This window comes from Lacerta agilis, chromosome 8, assembly GCF_009819535.1.
Source record: "Lacerta agilis isolate rLacAgi1 chromosome 8, rLacAgi1.pri, whole genome shotgun sequence".
In the NCBI taxonomy this organism is placed as follows: domain Eukaryota; kingdom Metazoa; phylum Chordata; class Lepidosauria; order Squamata; family Lacertidae; genus Lacerta; species Lacerta agilis.
In genome coordinates this window covers 17578168-17600011 of record NC_046319.1, presented here as the reverse complement: position 1 = coordinate 17600011, position 21844 = coordinate 17578168, and the positions used below count along the sequence as shown (strand labels likewise).

The 21844-nt window shown below is 40.7% G+C and overlaps 1 protein-coding gene across 7 annotated transcripts in view; it reads left to right on the top strand.

The window, feature by feature from the left end:
• The first annotated feature begins 1050 nt into the window (after positions 1–1050).
• The window catches only part of GNB1 (G protein subunit beta 1), a 75294-nt gene continuing 54500 nt past the window's right edge, over positions 1051–21844 (top strand). For all 7 annotated transcript variants that reach the window (XM_033156369.1, XM_033156372.1, XM_033156368.1 and 4 more), the window contains exon 1: positions 1051–1288. The gene's annotated coding sequence lies outside the window, so the exon portion shown is untranslated. The remainder of the gene's footprint in view (positions 1289–21844) is intronic.

Below are 21844 nucleotides of genomic sequence, written 5' to 3'. Positions count from 1 at the left end.
CCTTTTAACTTTCCCTCCCCCTTCCTTTCTAATCATGACGTTTTTATTTATTGGATACGACTTTGTTGTTGTTGTTGTTCAGTCGTTCAGTCGTGTCCGACTCTTCGTGACCCCATGGACCAGAGTACGCCAGGCACGCCTATCCTTCACTGCCTCTCGCAGTTTGGCCAATTGGATACGACTAGTATAACAAAATCGCCTCACACGCAGCCTGTGAGAAAGGCCGGCGGTTGGCATGACCCAAAAGGGAAAAAGGACCCCAAAGTGACTTATTTTAACTTTGATTATATTATCTTTGATTTTTTGTTTATTAAAAAAAAAATCACCTCAAACTGCCTGGTTTTCAGTTCCAGGAAGGAGGCGGCACGAGGCGGGGGGGGGAGGGGGTCGAGGAGCAAAAAAAAAAAAAAAAAAGAGAGAGAGAGAGAGAGAACACGAACCCAGGCAGGCCAAACGGCCGTGCTCGGGGTTTCCCAGCCGGGCCGCAAGGGCGGGGAAGCGAGCGAGCGGGAGGCAGAGAGAGAGAGAGAGAGAGAAGCAAGCAAGCGGGGAGTTGCCGCCTACCCTCGCCTGCCGCGCCCAACCCAGCCAGCCGAGACTCCGCTGCTTTCCCTATGGCCGCGAGCGGGAGCCGAGCGAGCGGCGGAGCCCACACCCACCCACAATAGCTTAAAAAAAAAAAAAACCCGAGGACCTCGAAGAGAAAGAAAAACCGAGAGGAGGAGGAAACGACCTCCCACACGTAACAAAACCTGCCCGCCCGAGCGACTCCCCCAGGGGACCCCTTGCCCGCCCGCCTCCTCTTGATTCGACGTTCCTGTTGGTGGTGCAGCCGCCGCCCTCCCTCTTTTTTCTCTCTCTCCCCCTCCTCCTCCGTGGTGCGTCTCTTCGTGAGGAAACGGAGCGGCTGCCAAGCGCAACGCGGGACGGACGGCGGCGGTGACGAGGCGGCGACAACAGCAGCAGGGGCTTCTTCTTCCTCCTCCTCCTCCCCCTCCCGGTTTATTTCTCTCTCTGTGTTCCCCCTCCATACCTCCCCCCCTCCCCCGGTTTCCTCCTCTTCCTCTTCCTCCTCCTCTCTGCTTCCTCCCTCGACGCTGCCTCCTGCCCCGCTGGCTGGACTGACGGACTGAATTGACTGGGAGGAGGAGGAAGGAGGAGAACCGGCGCCTCTCGGCGGGGGTCTTGCGAGGGGGTCGCCCGCCCAGCGGGGAGGGAGAAGGAAAGGAGGGCGTATTGGCTGGCGGCGGCGGCGGCGGCCGTGGATGAGCAACGACCGTCGAGGAAGGTGAGAGAAAGAGAGAGGAAAGCGTAGTATGTAGTATTTTTTTTTTTGGGGGGGGGGTGTTTCGAAATCTCCCTCGCAGGGATCCTAATCACGTCCCCCACCCCACCCTTTGCAGCTTGGCTTGCCGTCCTTATTACTGACCCAGCTCGTGTCCTCACCCTGAAAAAACAGGCCTTGTTCACCCCGTTCCTAAAAAAACCCAACAAAACCCCCGAGCCCCATGACAGCCCCTGTTCACATCCCCACCCTGAAAAAACAGGCCTTACTAACCCGATCCTGGGCGGGGGGACGGGACATGTCGTGTTCATACTCTTCCCACTCACCCCACAAAAAACTAGGCCTCATTCGGTTAATCCTGTAAAATCGGGAGACCTTGTTCATTTCCCCACGCCGAAAATCAGGCCTTATTCATCCCATCTAAAAAAAAACAAAAAACCAACCACCTCCAAATCACTGATCTTGTGCATGCAGCCCCATCAAATCACTCCCCGGAGACCCTATTCAACCCCCGCCCCATTACGATCTCTCCAGGCCCTCGTTAAGTCACCTTAAACCCTTGTCTTTTAATCAGTATTTTCTAAACGCTCAACATCAGCCAATCCTATTTCTCTCCCCACGGCCCTGTTTTTTAAGTGCTCCTAACCCTCCTTTCTTCCTCTGCCACCCCCGCAGAAGCCTCCATTACGCCCCTTCATATGCTCCTCCCTTTTTAAATCATTTTCTCCCCCCACCTTAAAATACTCTCTCTCTCACTTTTCCCATCTAGATACCTAGCCCCCCCCCCATATCATCACATTTTCTTTAAAAAAAATTGTTGGCAAAAAAGAAAGAAAAACATTTAAGTGTGTTTCAGTTATTGTGGACTGAGGAACCCTTTAATAAAATCCCCAACCCTGGATCCCTCCTGTTTTAGCCAAATCATGCTTCTCTTCCCTCTCTAGCCTTCTAAAAAGAGCAATGCAAAAGCTAAGAGGGAGGGAGGCTGCCCCTCCTTGAAATTTGAGTACTGTACTGATCAATTTTCCCCATACAATATTTTCTCTTTCCTTTCACCTCATACACTTTCATCTCCTTCCTACTTCATGACTTAAATCTTGCTCCTTTCTGCCCCACTTCTTTCTCTTTCACCCCTGTTTTTACCTCTCCCCGCAGAATTTCCCCCTCCCAGCTGCTTTTGACTGCCCTTCCCTATTACAGCTACTTCTGCTTTCCCCTCCCTTTTTAATACTCTCCATTGCTGTTTCAGATCCTTTCCCTATCTACTCCCCTCCATTTTGCGCTCTCTTTTCTCTCTCTCCCCTTCTCTATCCTGTCCTCTTCCCCCCATCCTACAATGCCATCCTTCCTGACTGGTGAGGTGCCCTGCCCTTTTTTGTTAGGGCTGCTGACACAGGAAATCAAGAAATAACCATTTCGGTTTTTTTGCTTTCATTGTCTCCATCACTGTCCCACCCATCTCAGAACATCAGGGAGGGGGAGTGTTTTTCTGTAGCTGCTGGCCAGAGATAGGAAAAGGGTGTGTGTGTGTATATGGGGTGTTGTTGTTGAAGAACTGATTCTTTTCTGCATGCGTTGAGGCTAGAAGTGGGGGGAGGGGAAGGAGGCAAGCAAGTCCACAGAGGATGCTTGGGAGAAAATATCAAGAGAGTGCTGTTTGTGTGTGGCTGGTACTGTAATGGTGGAAAATTGATTGGGTGGAGGAGAGGAAAACAGGGTGAGATTGCTTTAGGCAACCCCTGGCCAAGGAGAAGGCTAAGAAAATGGAATCTTGGTGGTTTTCTTCTTCCTACGGTAGGAAATGGTTTGAAGGTGGGGAGAGAATAAGAAATGCTTCTACTTTCACTGTCATAGCAGTGAGATTTATCTGCTTTTTTCGTTGCTTTTCTGCTTTAATAGGTGTTGTATAATTTTGCCATTAATGTCTGCTCAGGGTAGACGTTGGCTGCTGGAGAACCAGGGAGCGTGCAAACATGATTTGTGTGTGTGTGTTTTTTTAAAAAAAAAGCAATTTAAGGAAAATTGCTTTTGTAGTAAAAGTTTTTTTAAAAAAAAAACTAGTTGAATTTCTAAAACCACATAAGTGAAATGCTTGTGGAGACTATTGTGTGTCTTTAAATAATGAATTAATCCAGGGGATAAAGGATTTTATTTCATTTTTTAAATAATGTGTCAAGAAGAATATTAGAATGATATAGAGGTTATCAATTTGTCACTGTGATGAAGAACTAAAAATTTAATGAATGTCATTTTTTGTCATGATTGCCTTAGCAAAACCACTTATTTGAACACATTTTATGCAATATATATATATATAAGCCACTTTAAACAAGGCTAATGCTCTTTCCTTAAAAAAACGAAAGCTTGGAAATGGGGAAAGCTGCTTCTCACACCACCTATCCATGTGGATCTGGATGTGGTGAAAGAATAATACCAAAAATTGAAAGGAGGCTGCTGTCGCCATTTATGTACACAGTCTGAGGAGAGGTTTGTTGCACATTTTGAGGCTTTCCTTCTAAGCACAGGCTTGTAAATAAAGACAAACCGCTTTTGCTGGTTTTGTGAAATGCATGTTAGAAAACAAGAGATGAGGATGAGATCTTAATTAAACTTATATATTAAGCATTCTCTCTTTTGTAATTTTGGGAAGAGGGGATTGAATAGGTCAATTGTTTTAGTGGTTGCAGATTATGGAGGGTGTGCTTGTTCTCCCCCCCCCATTTTTTTCGGGGAATGAATGGATCTTTTTGTGTTGGGCCCGGTAACTGCAACAAGATGGCGTTTGCAGGAAGGCAACTCTTCGTTTTCAACTAAACACAGCTTCACCAAACCAAATCATGTTTAAATTCCTCTTCTGACTTTGATAAGCTTTTTTTTTTTAATTAACAGATTTGTTTTTTTGGGGCAAGGGATTGGCAGATGTTCTAGGTTTTTAATCTTTTGATGCTTTTCAGTCTCCAAATAAAGCCGGGTGGGTGGAGTAAATAGTTTTATTGAAAATTTTACATTGTGGCATAAATACATGGGATAAAGTGATGGGATCATTTTAACTTCTCAGAGCCTCCTCATAAGAGTTTTAAACTCTTTCCCCCCTAGAATGTTGCCACCAATTTTCTTCTACAGCAGAGCTTACATAAATCTTATACAAGCATTATTTGTAGAACTGTGTAATCTGTCAGTGTGATCACATGTGACCTCTTTGTGATGGAAAGGAAATGCAGTTACGGTATGCTCCTTTGCCAAAAATATGATAGCTTCTGCAACAGTATTTGACCTGAAATTCTTCAGTGAAATATATATACAGTATATAAATAAAAAGTGGCGTGAAGCAGAAGCTTGCTTGATTAGTTTCCCTAATCTTTTATATTTTTATACAAGTTTATACATATTTTTAAGTGCTTACTGGAGTAACGTGTACAGTTGAATGAGATTTTAAAAGTTGGTAACATTCTTCATTAAGAAACCAATAGCTAATTTTAATTCACATTCCAACTGGGTTAAAGTACTGCAGACTTCAAACTGACCCAAAGCAGATTAATTTGGAAGTGAGCAGAACATATTTCACAGTATGTATGTTTGGAATTATACCTGCATTTGCAGAAACATTTGGAATTACTCTATTTGGATGTCAGATGGCATCAAATTATTGTTAATTGCTTTAAAATAATCCTATCAAATTTTATTAGTTTAATTTTTATCTTACATCTGAAAGCTCTCCAGGGCAGAGTAAATGACATTTATGTATTTAGTACACATATCTTGCAGTTAGTAAAATGCATAGTATATCTTGAGTTTAAAAGTAACCTCCAACACTTTATTACGGGTTGTAATTTTTGGCTCATATCAGTGTTCTTTGCATTTGGCATCAGGTTTATTTTTCTGGGGGTTGGGTCTGTATTGTGTTTCTGCTTTGGTACAGTACATTGTAGTTGAGGCCCACATAAAGAATAGATATTTGGATAAATGTGCAAGATATTGATTGACAGTTACTTGTCATTATTGTGTTTTCATGTGCACACCACTGGAATTTTGATCATGTTTTATATTTTCCTTTCTTTGCCCTTTGCTCTATTAGCAGGTGTTAAAATTACCTAAGGGCCTAGGTTCACTAGGGTTTGTCCCTATTTATTCCTTGCAGCTGCTAAGTCAGTGTGGCAGTAGGCATTGTGTCATGATACTTTATGTGTCTGGCATTGAGAAATTCATTGTTAATCCACTTACTTGGAAAAGTTTGAACTTGGAAGTTAACCATATCATTGTATGGGGACACTGGTTGATGTTACAATACCTAGGCATTATGTGTGGTGGGGGGATGGATGGATGGATGAGGAAGTCTGAAATATGTTCTATTAAACTAAATTAAAAGCATAAATTAGAGGCTGCTTGCCCTCTTTTTCAGATGAAAACTAGCAACAAACAAGGCTTTAGTATAAGCATATCAATTTCTGTTGTATCTTTAACAGCTAAGCATAGTAACCAGTCATAATAGTGGTTATGTAGCCAGCAAATAAATGCTGTACTTTTTGAGTATATTGATTAACAGGAACACACATTATTGTTTTGGCTTTTAGGTCATCCTTTCTGCAGATCAGCCCTGCACATAGCTTGCATTTTGTGTGCAATAAGCTTCTTGAAGTGCCAGGAAGTAAAGTTAGGTCACTAAAAGAGCCACTAACTGTTCTAGGAGGCATTTCTGTGATTTCTCAACCACAGTTTGTAGTCAGAGCACTTTTTCTTCAGGTGAAGATTGTGTCTAGTCTATGATCTAGAAATAAATTTTAAAATGTGCATTACATATTATGAAGTTGATTCTACAACCTCACATAATGTTGATATAATCCAACTGGTTTCATTAATAATGTCAGTACATGAAATCTGTAACTGCTTGTGTTTTTTGTCACATTTCTCCGTATTAATTAAAGAGTATGACTGAATAAAACATATTTTGCTATTATCTGAGGACTTTCAGTGGAATAATCATACTTCTGCTAAAAATGAATGTAGCTTTTGCTTCCTGTATTTTGCTTCCTGCAATTGGCTCAAGTTTCAGTCCCTGGATTGGATTAAATTCTTACTGTCCATGGATTTTGGCTTTGCATTAGTGGATTGGTAATTGATATTCTCAATTTTAATATCCAGATGTAGCCATATGGCATTCCGTATTGTTTGAGACTGCCATTAACACGAGCTTGACAGAAGAAAGAAGGGAATGAATAATTTTGTGTAGATGGCAGATTTGGCACTGAAGAAAAATCCTTGGTGCTGTCATCTTCTTTCCCCCTTGCCCTCAGCAGGCATAATAGGAAAAGGAGAGTTTCTAGGATAATTGGTCATTTTGAAAGTATCAGTCATTGTGAAATGGCTAAAGATTGGTTGCTTTTAAACCAAATAGTCAATTATATTTGGAGCCTAGAATGGCAGTCATTGCAAATGCAAGTGACGGGGCACTTCCCAGAAGGCTTATAGGCAAAGGCAGAACTAAGATGACGACAAAGGGCAGGTTTCTGACACTGAAGAATAAGTGCAAGCTCTGATGGTTTATGAAAGGTTTTGTTCGGAAAATGTGCATTGTAAGGTAGAATTTAAAGGCATTGATGATAAAGAGCGGGAAGCTATTCCAGTCATAAGGAGTAGTATGATAAATGCCATGAATGACAAAAGGGAGCTTATACCAGATGAGAATATGTAAGGAGAATGTCAGGGATAAAAGAGGTAGAGAATCTTGATAGTGTGTTTGGTTGAGTGGTACTGATTCAATAAGAAGATGGTCTCTTCTCAGCAGTGTTTGTTTGTTTGTTTAATAAATTAATTAAATTCATATATTGTTTGATTGTAAAAACCAAAAGCAGTTTCCAAACTTTGGATACATCGTTTATTAAATGTTGGAGCAGAATCCTACAGAGTTGATGAGAAATAATAAATACTTGAGATATTTCAGAGGAGTTGTGTGTTTAGATGCCTGCATTTTAAAATTTGGATACTCTGGAAAATGTTTGTATCCATTACTTCCATGTTTTGCTTTGTTTTTGTTTTTTAAAATATAGCAGTGGGAGTCATTCATATTGCGACTGAGGGACTGAGGAATAGGAGTTCATCCCACCCACAATTTTTCTGGTTGACACTCCCCCTTGCTCCACTTGCATTTGCTGTGTGGTACATGCTTTGCTGTCTTGGGCAAAAAGCAGTTTTGGGGGAGGGAAGGGTTAAAGCCCCTCTTCCAGCACCATGATCCAATACAAATTCCTCTCTGCATGCACAGCTGCATTCGCCATTTTTTTAAAAAATGGGAAGGTCTTAGTGTTATTTAGTTGCATCCTTAGTCTGTTTCCACACCAGAGTGTTCTTTGCCATCTTTAAGGCTGACTTAATTTTATTATATCAGGAAGATACTTTTTCAAATGCACAGGTAGTGAAGGGGGCACACACACATATTTGCATATACACGCACACTTTATATTTATCACTTGCACAACTATAGCATTTAGAAATTAAGGAAATACTTTTATCTTTCTGAGAACCTTTTTTGTTTATCTGTATTTTGTTTCTATAAGTACTGTTTACCATATGGATTTTACCATAGTTTAACTTTGAAAATATGTGATATATTTATCTTCTTTACCTCACTCTCACCTTCCTGCCACATAGCAATAAAAATTGCCAATTGGCACCATCTTTTTAAATTATGAGGATTTGGAAAAATGGTGTGTATGTAGAGCTGATATATTAGTGGGAAAGGGTGTGGGAGGAAATGTGTAACTTCATAAATTCACTACAATTTTTCTGCTTCAATCCTATTGCTTCCTGTTGTATATACTTGCTAGTAAGAAAAATAGGCTAACCTGAGGCAAGTGGAAGAGATAACCTTTACCAAAGATCACACCCATGAATTGATATAATTCATATGTAAAACTTCGTCTGATACTCATCTCTTACATTTTTAAAAGTGAATTATGCTGATATGTTCTCTTGCAAGTGAGACACATTAAAAGGCTGTTTCATATCTTTTCATCTAAGAACAGGAAGGGATTCTCTATCTTAACAACTCTAAAGCTGTGGTTCACCTAAGTGTGAGTTTTCAGGAGTCTTGAAGGCATGATTTACTTCACTGTAGTTTGGTAGGACCTTGAAAGAGTAGTACGGTATAGGCATTCTCTACGGCATTAAGCTCTAAATGCAAGCTCTTGGTCTTTTAAGAATGGTGATTGATGGTGTTATAAACAAAGTGACCTGTGGAAAAATCCTCATTTTTCTGATGAGGACATGCCTTAGCCACACTCTCTTATTATACACAAGCAGGCTGTCACACTTTAATTCAGTAGTTCAGTTTTTTAGGAGTCATTCTTGTTTGAGGGCAAAGGTATCTCTCAGGTGCAGCTTAAAGTTGGGCAAGAGCTGTTAAGCTGCCTGTCAAGAAGACAGAGAGTGATACAGTACCTTCCAAAATCTACCATAATTTTGTGTTCAGAGTGGTGTTTCTGAATATGTGAGTAGCTTCAACACTTCTGGGTGTTGAAATTGAGGAGTCTCTTGTGGCAAACTTTGATACTCCCTACTTTAAACAATAAAAAGTATACTGAGCTTTATGTATACCCTAATGAAATAACAGTGTAGTGTATAGGTTTGGTGCTTAGGTTGTTGTATTAAATTTAGGAGCACATTAGCGAGAGGTGAGATGTATAAAACTTGCTAGGTGACTTAAAATCTGTGTTTTGCCATGACTGCTAATTTGAGTAGAATTGCCAAAATTTATGAAAATCTGCTACATAAGCTTTCCATGATTCTTTCACTACCGTATCTTTTTGAAGTATCAATTATACTTGCATAAGAGAAAGGTCATTTAGAATGCTGACACATAAGGGAATGGTAAGGGATGTGAACTTTTGTGTAGTAATGACATTTTTCCCCCTGAGAGAAGAATTTTAACTTTGTCTTCTAATTACAAGTTAGCTGCTTCAAAGGCTCATTTAAATGGCCAGAAGTAATTTTCAACGCATTCCTGGAATTACTTGTGTTTTTGCCCCTTTGGATGCCTGTGGGAGTGCTAAAATTAACTGATCTTTCTTTTACAACCAAGTACACCTTTCTTATTGTTTGCCATTACAGTAGGCCCACAACATACACAAAATTAACTTGTGTGCATTCAGCTTTCTGTGTGTGGGGATTATTAGTATTTTTTTTTAAAAAAAAACTTGGAATGGGGGTGGTGTTCCATGAAAAATGACTTTGGCAATTTCACCTGCCAATGAAACCCATGTGTTTTGGCTTTAGGTGTGATTTCCTGAATGCAGCCCCTATGTAATTTCTGACCTTACTTTATTGAAAAGTCTGGGTGGGGGGGGGGAGACTGGGGAGGTGATAAATGTAATGTTGTGTTTTAGAAACCTAGGAAGCTGATACATACAGAGTCAAAACATTAATCCATCTAGCTCAGTATTGTCTACTTTGACTGGCAGTAGTCAAAACGTCTTTCAGACAGGAGTCTTTCCCAGCGCTATTGGAAAATGCACGGGGATGATTGTGATACTTTTTGTATGTGTTCTACTGCATTGAGCCATGCCCTTTGTCTTAATGTTTGCAGATCCAAATGTTTGCTGCATAGTGTTTTAAAAGCAGACTAAGAAGAACTTCATATATATGAGAGATACCAATAGTGTGAGCTGTTTTTAATTTAAGACTTTTAACATAAACCTCAACCTGCAATGGCTCCATTCCAAGCACACCTCTTCGCAAGTTTCATTATTTTAATGATTTGATGTAAAATTCTCACCTTATTTTTCTGAGCTATTTGCATATGAATAGAATATTGCAATGGCATATTTTGCTGCATTTAAGAAAAGCATCTCACTGAGCATAAAAAGCACATGTTTAAAGTTCATGAAAAAGTATACTCTGTTAGGATGGTTAGTGCTCTATAAATACATCTCTAGAAGTGTTTGCATACTTTTGAACTGGACTCAGTGATGTTTTGATTTGCTAAGTTGATCTGCAAAATTTTACCAGGTGATAGCTTGTTCTGTGAGAGGTTGAAAAGCTCTTTCCCTGTATTCAGCTCTCAAGGTTTTGTAAGTACAGTGGTACATCGGGTTAAGAACTTAATTCGTTCTGGAGGTCCGTTCTTAACCTGAAGCACCACTTTAGCTAATGGGACCTCCTGTTGCCGCTGTGCTGCCAGAGCAAAATTTCTGTTCTTATCCTGAAGCAAAGTTCTTAACCTGAAGCGTTATTTCTGGGTTAGCGGAGTATGTAACCTGAAGCATATGTAAGCTGAAGTGTATGTAACCTGAGGTACCACTGCAATGTAATTTGTAAGAGTGTGAGCTGAAAAGATACCTGTTCATTGATGAGGTGATACTTGACTTCACTAAGTGGTTTCAGTTAAGCAACCATCTGCCTTAGCCCTTCACATCTGTATATTGTTGTTGTTGGCATCCGTCGGTCTTGAGAGACAGTAGAGTGTGCCTCCAGGGGCGAAGTCTAACTGCAGTGTTAGGTGTACTGAAGTGACCTCCCAAGGGCACAAACCTGGGCAGTATGTAGTATGGAGGTCCTGGGCTGCCCAGATGACAAGACACCACCTCCCCCACTCTGTCTCACTGATGTGGTCCAAAGAAAAGCAGGGCAATATGTTTGGCACTAGCTTGGCTGCAGGAGTTGCCAGAAGGAGGTGTATAACAGGGGTAGGCAACCTAAGGCCCATGGGCCGGATGCGGTTCAATTGCCTTCTCAATCCGGCCCACGGACGGTCTGGGAATCAGCATATTTTTACATGAGTAGAATGTGTGCTTTTATTTAAAATGCATCTCTGGGCTATTTGTGGGGCATAGGAATTCGTTCCCCCCCCAAAAAAAAATATAGTCCGGCCCACCACATGGTCTGAGGGACAGTGGACTGGCCCACAGCTGGAAAAGGTTGCTGACCCCTGGTGTATAAGGTGCCATCCAACCGCCTTAGAGATTCCACTCTGGAGAGTAGCTGATGGGTCTCAAACCCTCAGTGAATTACGACTTCCCCTGCATGTGAAGACAGGCTGCAGTGGATTGAGTGGATGAGACCAGCACTGGGTCCAACAGTAATGAAGGCTGTTTCTGCAGGTCCTGTAGAAGGAAGTAAGGGGCAGATGGGGCTCATCAGCCTGGGAATGTAGCCCATCTAGGAGGAGGAAAACTCTGATGCTAAATCTCTGCTGCCTTGCAGTACATTTTTGGGAGAAGAAAAGGCTAAGAAGTAAACCCTACCATTGGTTGTCAAACTTAATCCATTCCAGGAGTCCATTCGACTCCTGGAACGGTTCAAAAACCAAGGCACAGCTTCTGATTGGCTGCAGGAGCTTCCTGCACTCCTCGGAGGCTGCGTTGGACGTTGAGCTTCCAAAAAACGTTCGCAAACTGGAACACTCACTTCTGGGTTTGCGGCATCCAGGAGCCAAAAAGTCCAAGTACCAAGACGTTTGACAACCAAGGTATGACTGTATAATACTGGATTGTTATTAAATATTGATACATTAAAATAATTTTAAGTGTGGGCTCCTTGTTGCAGTTGGGGCTTAGAGGCGAGTTCTGAATCTGGCCAATTGAAGACTATTGTTTTAATGATGGCATGATGAAGAGATACGAATTGATAACTGCTGACCAGAGGTGCTTGATCAAAGATCAGCCATTTGTTTAATGTTTATAGGTAATCATGCAGTCCTAGGTTTTATGTGCAGGTTACTAAGTTCTAGGTTTATTATGGCTGGCACATAGCCTGACCAATCAGTATGTTTAAATCTTATCGTTTCTAACTGGTCCCATTTGCTTTTGAAAACTTGGTAGATTGTGTTAACTCCCACCTTTTAACAACAGACTTAGCTGTTACTTTCACAAATCACTTGAACTAAAGACAGCAGTTCTGCATGAGGTGGCAATTGGTGTACTTATTTAAAGACTTGTAATTTGGTTGCCACTGCCTTGTTTTTAAGTTGTATATTAACCAATATTTTAAGTTTGTTGCTGTCACAACTATTATCTTTTTGGAAAGGAGTGTAGTAGCGCTCTAAATTTAATACATGCTATTGCTTCAAAGATTTCAGTTTGATCATAAGTTTCATCTTCCCCTGATTCACACAAATTCTGGCAACAAATAAGCAAGTACAGTATACAAATACAGACAGTCTTCAAAATTCGCCAGGCACATTTTGCACCTTGCTATTGGCCACTTGCAACCACTTGAAGATATATGAAGAAGATGATGATGATGATAATAATAATTTATACCCCACCCATCTGGCTGGGCTTCCCCAGCCACTCTGGGCGGCTAGGATGTGCTAGGATGGCATCTGACGGCTCCACCATCTGGAGGTGTATGTCTGGAGATCCTTGGATCTTGACTGTTTTCACACACTAGCAACACATCCTGTAGAATTCTATCCATTGTATTTAATCTGCACAATCAGAATGAATTTCAGGAACCAAAAAGTTGTATTGAAAAATATGACTTTCATGCCGCCTGGCCCCAAAATGACAACTAGGCATTCCATTTTGGCGACTGGAGCCATTCGGTATCTAGCTTATATATCCGTGTTTCTAACACTGCATACATACTGATGCTTGGTTGAGATCCTACAAGAAAGAAATAGCTGGCAGGGGTGGGAGCTCAAAGGAGCCCAACAGGCTTAAAACTATGCAGGAATCCAGCAGCTGCAAAACTTCAGTATCAAGGATAGCACCACTGACTCATGAAGATGGGTGGAGTTTGACAAATGCATGGTTCTGTAACCTTGCTTTTGGCAGAAACAATAGGTTTGGTCTACGATGTAGTCTCCTGCGGCAAACAAAGTGGAATAGGAATTTTACTTGCTTAGGTAATTGTGACAAAATGAACCATGAGCCATAATTGGTGATTGTCAAACACTAGCTAGAGTGTTTAGTAGGATACAGTTTTATGTTTAATGCAAATATATTGAAATTAGAAACTCTGTTCACCTTAGGACACACAAGTAATTTTACATTAATAACCAATTTGCTCTCTTTCAGTTTTGTGCCTGTCTGAATTGCACTTAACCCAATGTTGTAATCTTGTTTTGAACATTTGCTTCTGAAAGATGCTTGGAATCCACTCAGGATTTGTGTAGCCCGAGTGAGTATGAGACTGTAATGAGAAGTCAGTCAGTCTCTTGAGCATGGAACCCTTTGAGTTCTGAAAGGCAATAATATCTAGGACTAGGATTTCACTCAGCAGGGGAAAATGCAGTACTAGGCAGTGCATTGCATATCTAGATGCTTTGCAACTTTTATCAACCTTCCTGTAGTCAGCAATTCCTTCATATTATACAAGAGAGGTGGGGGGGGGGCAGCCGGAGAATAATGATTATCTTGCGGTGGGTGTTGATCTGTCTCCCCTAACTGCAGACATGCAGCCTACGACAGATTACTATCAAGGGAATGCAACCCTTAACAGTAAAAAGATTCCCTCATCCCTGATAATAAACACTTCTGAAATGATGATTGCATATAATGGTTCTGTCTACTAGAGAGATCTTTGTGCTAGAAGATGAACCTTTAGTAACAGGGTTTCTTGGAATCGTAGTGAAGATGCAGGTCTAAGAGCATAGTGCAATGTCTGTAATAGGAGCATTTAGCATTGTGCTCTGGATCATAATTTGAAGGCTGCTTTCTATTCCAAGAATTCTTGGATGTCAGTTAGGGAAGAATTACATATTATATAGTACATTACAGTGATAGAATGCCAGTCAAAATATAGTTGTCCCAAATGCAGCAGTCAGAAATACAGTGGTACCTCAGGTTAAGAACTTAATTCATTCTGGAGGTCTGTTCTTAACCTGAAACTGTTCTTAACCTGAGGTACCACTTTAGCTAATGGGGCCTCCTGCCACTGCCACACGATTTCTGTTCTCATCCTGAAGCAAAGTTCTTAACCTGAGGTACTATTTCTGGGTTAGCGGAGTCTGTAACCTGAAGCGTCTGTAACCCGAGGTACCACTGTAAGAGAAGTTACTAGCTTTTCATAGAAGCATCATAAGATTTCTTGCTTGGGGTGACTTGACTAGGCAGAGGTTTATAAACTGTGATTGTCAACCTGGCACCCATAAATCTCCACGTAGTTACAATTGGACCTATACCGGTAGCAAAACACACCTGACCCCTGGGGAATTTTGAACACTGGTTGGTCACAACCAGGAATGGGAATAGTGGTACAAGGATGATAATTGCTGAGCTGACCTAGAAGATCCACTGCCCCTCCAGCTCCCAGGAATCGGAGAGGTAGGAGGTCTTCAAAACTCAGCACTGGGAAGAAGCTTACCGTATTTTTCGCTCCATAAGACCCACTTTCCTCCTAAAAAAGTAAGGGGAAATGTCTGTGCGTCTTATGGAACGAATGCATGCTCCCTGGAGCCGAATTGCCTAGGGGCCAAAAGCAGATCGTGCTCTTTTTTTTTTTTACAAAGAGAGAAGGGGGTGTTCAGCAAGTGATTGGGAGAGAGATAAGGCTCCCTTTCCAGCCCCACCCCCTTGCCCAGGCCTCCATTGTTGAATGCAGAGGGAGGCTGTTTGTTTCCCCAGCGACATGTGACTGGCTGATTAGATTATCTGTCTGGAAACTGTAGAAATGGCTGTAGGACTAGAAGCTTCAGAACTGTGAGTTGGACCCCATAAAAACGGGGCTTTTCCTCTTTGCAAAAAAAGCTGCACCACTTTCAGCTGATCCTCAAAAAAGCAGGACTTTTCCCTTTGCAAAAAAGCTGCACCATTTTCAGCTGATCCTCAAAAAAGCAGGGCTTTTCCCTTTGCAAAAAAGCTGCACCACTTTCAGCCTGTCCTCAAAAAAACAGGGCTTTCCCCCTTTCGTCCTCTAAAAACTAGGTGCGTCTTATGTTCGCGTGTGTCTTAAGGAGCGAAAAATACGGTAGTTTAAATCAGGAAATGGTTGTTTCCATCTCTGTTACTAGGGGGTGAGGGAAGAGCCAGGTTTTGGGTTGTGTTCAATGTTAGCCCTGCTCAAAGTCGACCTGTTGGAATTTTGGTGCATTAATGTATTTCAACTTGTTAATCAAAGAAGAAATGTCATTAGCTTGGTTACTTGGAAGAGATAAGGGGCAGAGAAAAGATACATACTGTACAAGCATCTTAAAAACTGCTGTTACTTTGGCCTGTATTTAAGTGTAAGGTAGGATTCTAAGTTCTGTGTGAGGGTTCCTTGAGTTTTAAGTAGCTCTGAACCTTTAGAGCAGGTGTGGTGAGCCTGTGACCCTTTATGCTGTTGGACTCTTTAATTTCCTTTTTTTTTTTTGAGCCACTTCATAGGAATTGTAGTCCAACAGCACCTGGAGGGCCACAGGTTCCCCTACCCTGCCTTAGCAAAGAACCGCAGTGGTTATCCTTTTATAAGGAGAAAGCTATATAGAACACCCCCTCACTTGCTCATGTTAAGTATGTTAGCCTGCGATTTTGTGGTGTAGTCTGTGACTGTTGTTGTTGTTGTTTAGTCGTGTCCGGCTCTTCATGACTAGAACAGCATTAATCTGTTGGACCGGGATGATATTGTTAGCTCTACTATGTAAGGAAGCAAGCAGGGTTTTGCACACTGACCAGTGCTTGGTTCTAATGCCATCACTGGAGAAAAATGGATTTTATTGTTATAGCTATTTTTAAAAATGTTGCTTTTCCAAGCAAAGCCCATAAAAGACACATACAGCAATAAAAAGTACAAGTATTTTAAAAATCTATTATTAGGGAAACCAAGAATAAGACAGATTCACAAGAATTAAAACACTCAGAACTGCAGTAGTGTAACAGTGCACGATCACTCATCTGATAACTGGGACAAAATGTTACCTGGGGAAGGCCAATCAACTAAAATGTCTGAGACCCTCAGAAAAGCCTGACATGTACCTACACGCTATATCTCTACTGGGAAGGGAGATCTAAGGATGTCATCCACCTCAGAGAAGTTGGATGTGGATACACCAAGAATACCTCTGATGCAGATCTCACTGCATGAAAAGGATGGTACAGATGTAGGCAGTCATCTAGTAGTTCAGTCCCAAATCATTTAGGGCAGGCATACCCAACCAGTAGATCGCGATCTACTGGTAGATCCCCTGCTGATCCTGGTAGATTGCGGGACCCTTATCGACTGTGGGATTAAATAAAGTTTACCAAAAGTTAACGTATAAAAGCTGAAGAACTCTGGGTAATCCTTCCCCCAAAAAGCTCAACAACTCAACTCCTCCTCCCTCCAATGGGTAGGTCACTGCCAGTAGATCATAGTCTCTTGGGAGTTGGACATGCCTGATTTAGGGCTTTAAGGTTAACACCACCAGCCCTCCCTGACATTAGGATATGGAAAAGAAAGGTAACACTGCATGCCATAAGCATACAGGTGTCATTGTAGTCTAAATTTTTGAAGCATGGAGCATAATATAGAACCTTGTGGTACCCAATAAACTAGCGACTAGTAGTATTTGTCCAGTGTCAGAGGGTCTAAATTAGGCTTATTAAGATATCAGGAACCACTCCTTTCCTCAACAAGGCAATAACATCCTGAAATTCAGACATCCAACCTCTTTATGGTCGTTCTAACCAGACAAGATGGGCAAGGATCGAATTAACAGGCGGTAGGCCTCATTGCTCCAAACAGCTCATTCTCAGGTAAGATGAGTTGAAAGGTATCCATCACACTACCAAATCACTTAGTACACTTTTGAATCAGGTAAGAAAATATGGAAAAAGAACTCCAGGTGTTAGAAATGTTTATTGTAGATTAAATGTGTTATGGAAAATTCCTTGTAAATATACACTGATTATTTGGCCGTATCCTCAGAAAGGTTGCACTGTAAACAGGGCTCACTGAGGAAATAGATTTCCTCTTTTTGTTTTGAATACACAGCTAATATTTTTTCCTTCATTATTCTGGTTTTTTGTTTTGTTTTGCCCTTTCTTTTCAGGTTTTATAATTACTACCTATTTATTTAGGTTGAGGAACTTTTATGCCAGCAAAGGGGTGAAAGTTCTATTGTGGCAAAATATTTTTTCTTTAGAATTCTGCTTTATTAGTAACAGTTCTCTGCATAGAGTCTGTTCAAGTGGACATTAAAAGTTGCAGTTTGGCTGCTTCTTGTGACAGAACTTACTGCAATATATATACCTTTCATATGAGAATTGTTAAAAACAATACATTTACTTTATTTGTTGCACACTGCTAATCATAAAATTTCTGCTTTGGTATAGTTTTATTTAGGTTGTATTTTGAGTCTGACCAATCAGATTTTGTGGGTTTCCAATAATTTTTTGGGGGGTGTCAGTGGTTCTTGTTCATTTAGGAGCCCTTTATATTCTGCTTGTTATTTTATTAATATATTATGTAATTACATTTAAATCTTTTCATAGTAAAACTTTACCAAAAATGCATCATTTTATAGGTTTCATATACGTTTATGAGAACGCACTATATTTTCTTATATTTCATATTATTAGCCCTTATCCTATGTATGCTGTACATTGGACTTGAAGAAGGAATTTTCTGAACTGCATTGCACCTATAATAAGCTACATTTCTTGCAATTGGAGGCCCCCGCCCCTTATCTTGCCTTTCAGCGGTGCAATCCTAGTTTTGTGGTGGCTTTACTGCACTACTAAATCATTCAGTCATTCCTAATCAAAATACTGATTCACTTAGAAACCTTTCCAGTATATATGAATGAACACAAAAACACTTTAACTTTTTCAGAGTGCAATAAGCCAATGATTTTTAAACAGCATTTCCTAGGTGCTTAGAACCATCTTAAGAGAGAGTGTGTGTATGTGTGTATAAAATACACAAAGGCTTTCTGCATCACAGGAAAGTGAGCAGTTGGAAACGCCTGCTCTAAACAGGAAGTGACTTACACAGTTTGCCAGATGTGAGACGACAAGCTATGTTACTTTTCCAGTTTGTGTTTTGGTTGAAAGGAGGGGAGGGGAACCCCTCTTAACTTTTTGAATATTGCATTTTTGACATGGGTCAGCTGTATTTGTCACATCATTTTTGCCCCATAAAGATACCTCTCTTGTTCATTTGAGAACATTGCCAGTTGATGTAGGCAGTGTAGAGCTATATGGAACAATGGTCTAACCCTTTATAAGACATATTCACTTAAATAGCTAGGAATTTGTGTGAATTATGCCATCCCAGTTGCTCAGGATGGGTAATGAAAGCAGCACCCCAACAGAATGAATCAGAAAAAAAATTCTTTACCTTTCCCCATTCAAACAGTCTTCGCCATCTCAATATCCCCCAACCATTGTATCAGTACAGACTTATCTCTGGCATGAAAAGGATGTGGAAATTCCCAAAGAAATCAAAGGAATTGCTTCCATGACATGACACCCTTTTCAACTGCAGGCAGCATCCATTCTGACGACGACGGAAAAATAATCCTCAACTATAAGAACAAAGCCAATTGTACAGAGTTTACAGAGGCATATGTGAAAGAAATGCAATGTTTTGTATTTATTGTTAGTCCTACTCAAAGTAGACCATTGAAGTTAATAGACATAACTAGCTAAGGCACATAAATTTTGATGGGTCTACTATTTGGTATAATTTTGTTGGATACGAAAGAATACCCCCCCCCCCCCCGCAATTTGAATTGCTAATGTTAATGGCTGGCTGAGTTATTACAATATATGTTTGACAGGAAGAACTTTCTGACTATCCTGATTTAAACCCCAGAGACCAGCCCAAACATAATAGCATTGGCCTGTTGATAAATTGAACTAATTAGTTAGTTGGCATTTTCCATTTACAGCGGTACCTTGATTCTCAAACGCCTTGGTTCCCAAACACCAAAAACCCAGAAGTAAGTGTTCCGGTTTTCAAACATTTTTCAGAAGCCGAACGTCCGATGCGGCTGTTGGCTATTGTTTCTGGGACACCTGCACCAATCAGAAGCCGCGCCTTGGTTTTCGAACATTTCGGAAGTCAAACAGACTTCCAGAACAGATTAAGTTCAAGAACCGAGGTACAACTGTATTTTGTGCTTTTGGTTTTGCTATTTATTTTGCGTTTTTGAGGCGTTTTTGGTTAATTTGTTTTTGTGACTGTGTGGAACCCAGTTCAGCTGATTGATTGATTGATTGATTGAGTGACTGGAAATGGATAAAAGTCCCCCCCTCCAAACAATGACTATCATCAGAGCAAGTAAGAAAAGAAATTAATTTTAATTTTCATCATCTACAATACTGTCTTATTTATTTTATAGTACAGTACATTGATTATTGCTTTCATTTTATTGATCAATGGTCTTGTTAGAGAGTAAAATTCATGTTAAATTACTGTTTTAGGGGTTGTTTGTAAAAGTCTGGAAGGGATTAATCCGTTTTGCATTAATTTCTATGGGAAAGCGCACCTTGGTTTTGGAACGCTTTGGTTTTGGAATGGCCTTCCAGAATGGATTAAGTTTGAGAACCAAGGTACCACTGTATTTCAAGGGAAATGCATTTTTCCACTTCGTTCTCAAGCCTACTTCCTCTCATACACAATTAAAGTGGCAGTGGCTGTGTTCACACATTTAGTGCTCTGTGGCTAAGCCTCCATGAGCTTGAGTGAAGTGTCAGGCTGACTGATACCTTCTCCTGATTGGCTGAGACTGAGAAGAGTTCTGCCTAGTTTATTTGCATTTGAAGGTGTTAACTGGTCATTCTTGTTTTTAACAAAAGCAGTTGCTGAAACTGCAGATCATGGCTTATAAAGCTATGCTGGATTTTGCTTTTTAAAAAATTTGTAATCACAAATGGTGTTGGAAAACTGAATAATTTTTTTGTTCTTCTACCCAAATTCCTTGCACAGTCACTTAGAACACTTAACATAAAATGTTCAGAGTTATCAATCATTTTCTTAATGGGTGTAGCAGGAGTTACAAGGAGAATCATCACATTATCCAAGTGAGATGATGTTGCATGAAGAGACCTCTGTTAGTTTCCAGTTACAGATGTTTGTCATATTCAGATTGATTAGGCGTTGTTCCAAATTGTATACTGTGGGCTGTGTATGTTGCACTGTGCTAAGAAAAGTTAGTTTGGCTTTTTATTGTCCCTTGGACAAATTAATTTTGTGAGTTAACTTCCCCAGTGGCTAAAGACAAGTTTCCTACTGGTGACCTAAGCTTAACTTAGCATTGATTTTTCATTGTCATAAAATGGTTAGCATGACTACAGCATTCATAAATGTTATTAATTTCATTAAGGTAATAAAAAATAGATAACAAAAATAGGATTGACAACATTTTGTCCAGTACAGTGGTACCTCTGGTTGCGAACGGGATCCGTTCCGGAGGCCCATTTGCAGCATGAGCAGAGTGCAACCTGAAGCGCCGTGTCTGCATGTGCGTGGCGCGATTTGGCGCTTCTGCGCCGAAACCGGAAGTAACCCGTTCCGGTACTTCCGGGTTTGGTGTGTTCGTATCCCGTGATGAACGCAGCCCACAGCAAATGCAACCAGAGGTATGACTAATTTTAACCACTATCCCCACCATAAATGAATATACAGTATATCTCTTTCCGTTTGCATCTTCTCCAGGAGTATAATATTTCTGGAGTAAGTAAAAGAAAGAAAGCTGGCTAACCATGGCTGTTGTAAACTAAGACCCTCAATTCATGCACAGTGCTAATTTGAGATTCTTTGAAAGTGAAACTAAACTTGGCAGAAGTTCTGTGTGAACTCAGCTCCACTTTGATTAGAATCAAGGAGGCTCCTCTATGTAATGCTAAACTGTGGTTTAGTTAACATGTTAACTGGGACAGTATATTAGCCTAATCTCTTAAAATGTCAGGTTAATTATGATGTATCTATAATGCAGGCTGCCCTTGCAGGATTTAAAGCAAGTTAAAGTATGCCACCTCTTAACATGCTGTAACAGCCTCTATTAAGTTAACTAGAGGCTCCTCACATGTCAAAATTTTCAGGCACAGCAGCTGTATTAAAGATCTCTCCTCTACAAACACATAACTGTTGCCTCAAATTGTGTCCTTTGTGCCTTTGTTTTTTTGTGTTTGCATGTTCTGCATAGGGGTGGTGGATAAATTAGTTCAGTCTGAATTTTAAAGTGAACTGACCTCATTCATCAACCCTGGGTTTATATGTATTGGAAATAATTTATAAACTGGATTGTTAACTTCCCTGAATGTTTTGCAATGCTCCTTTGATTTTTAAATATGTACTGCGGGGGCATTCAAAAATACATTTTTGTGCAGGAAATTATAGCCTCAAAACTGAGCTCAAAATACCTTAAAATGACAATCTCAGTTTAAAAGTCAGCTTTAAACTCTTTGTGCCCAGCCCTCACTTCCAAACTTACCCCCCCCCCCCAATATCTACTGTGGTTGTATATAGAACATAGAATGTCTCAAGACAGTCTTCTAAGCGTGGCAGTACACAATTTTCTGCACTCTGGTAATCCCAGGGAAGAGGGGGTAATTATAATCCAGGTGTTATTTATGTTATGATGCCAGTGGCCCATCTAGTCTAGCATCCTGTTCTCCCAGTGGCTGAGCAGATGCTTATGGGAAGTCCAAAAGCAGGACC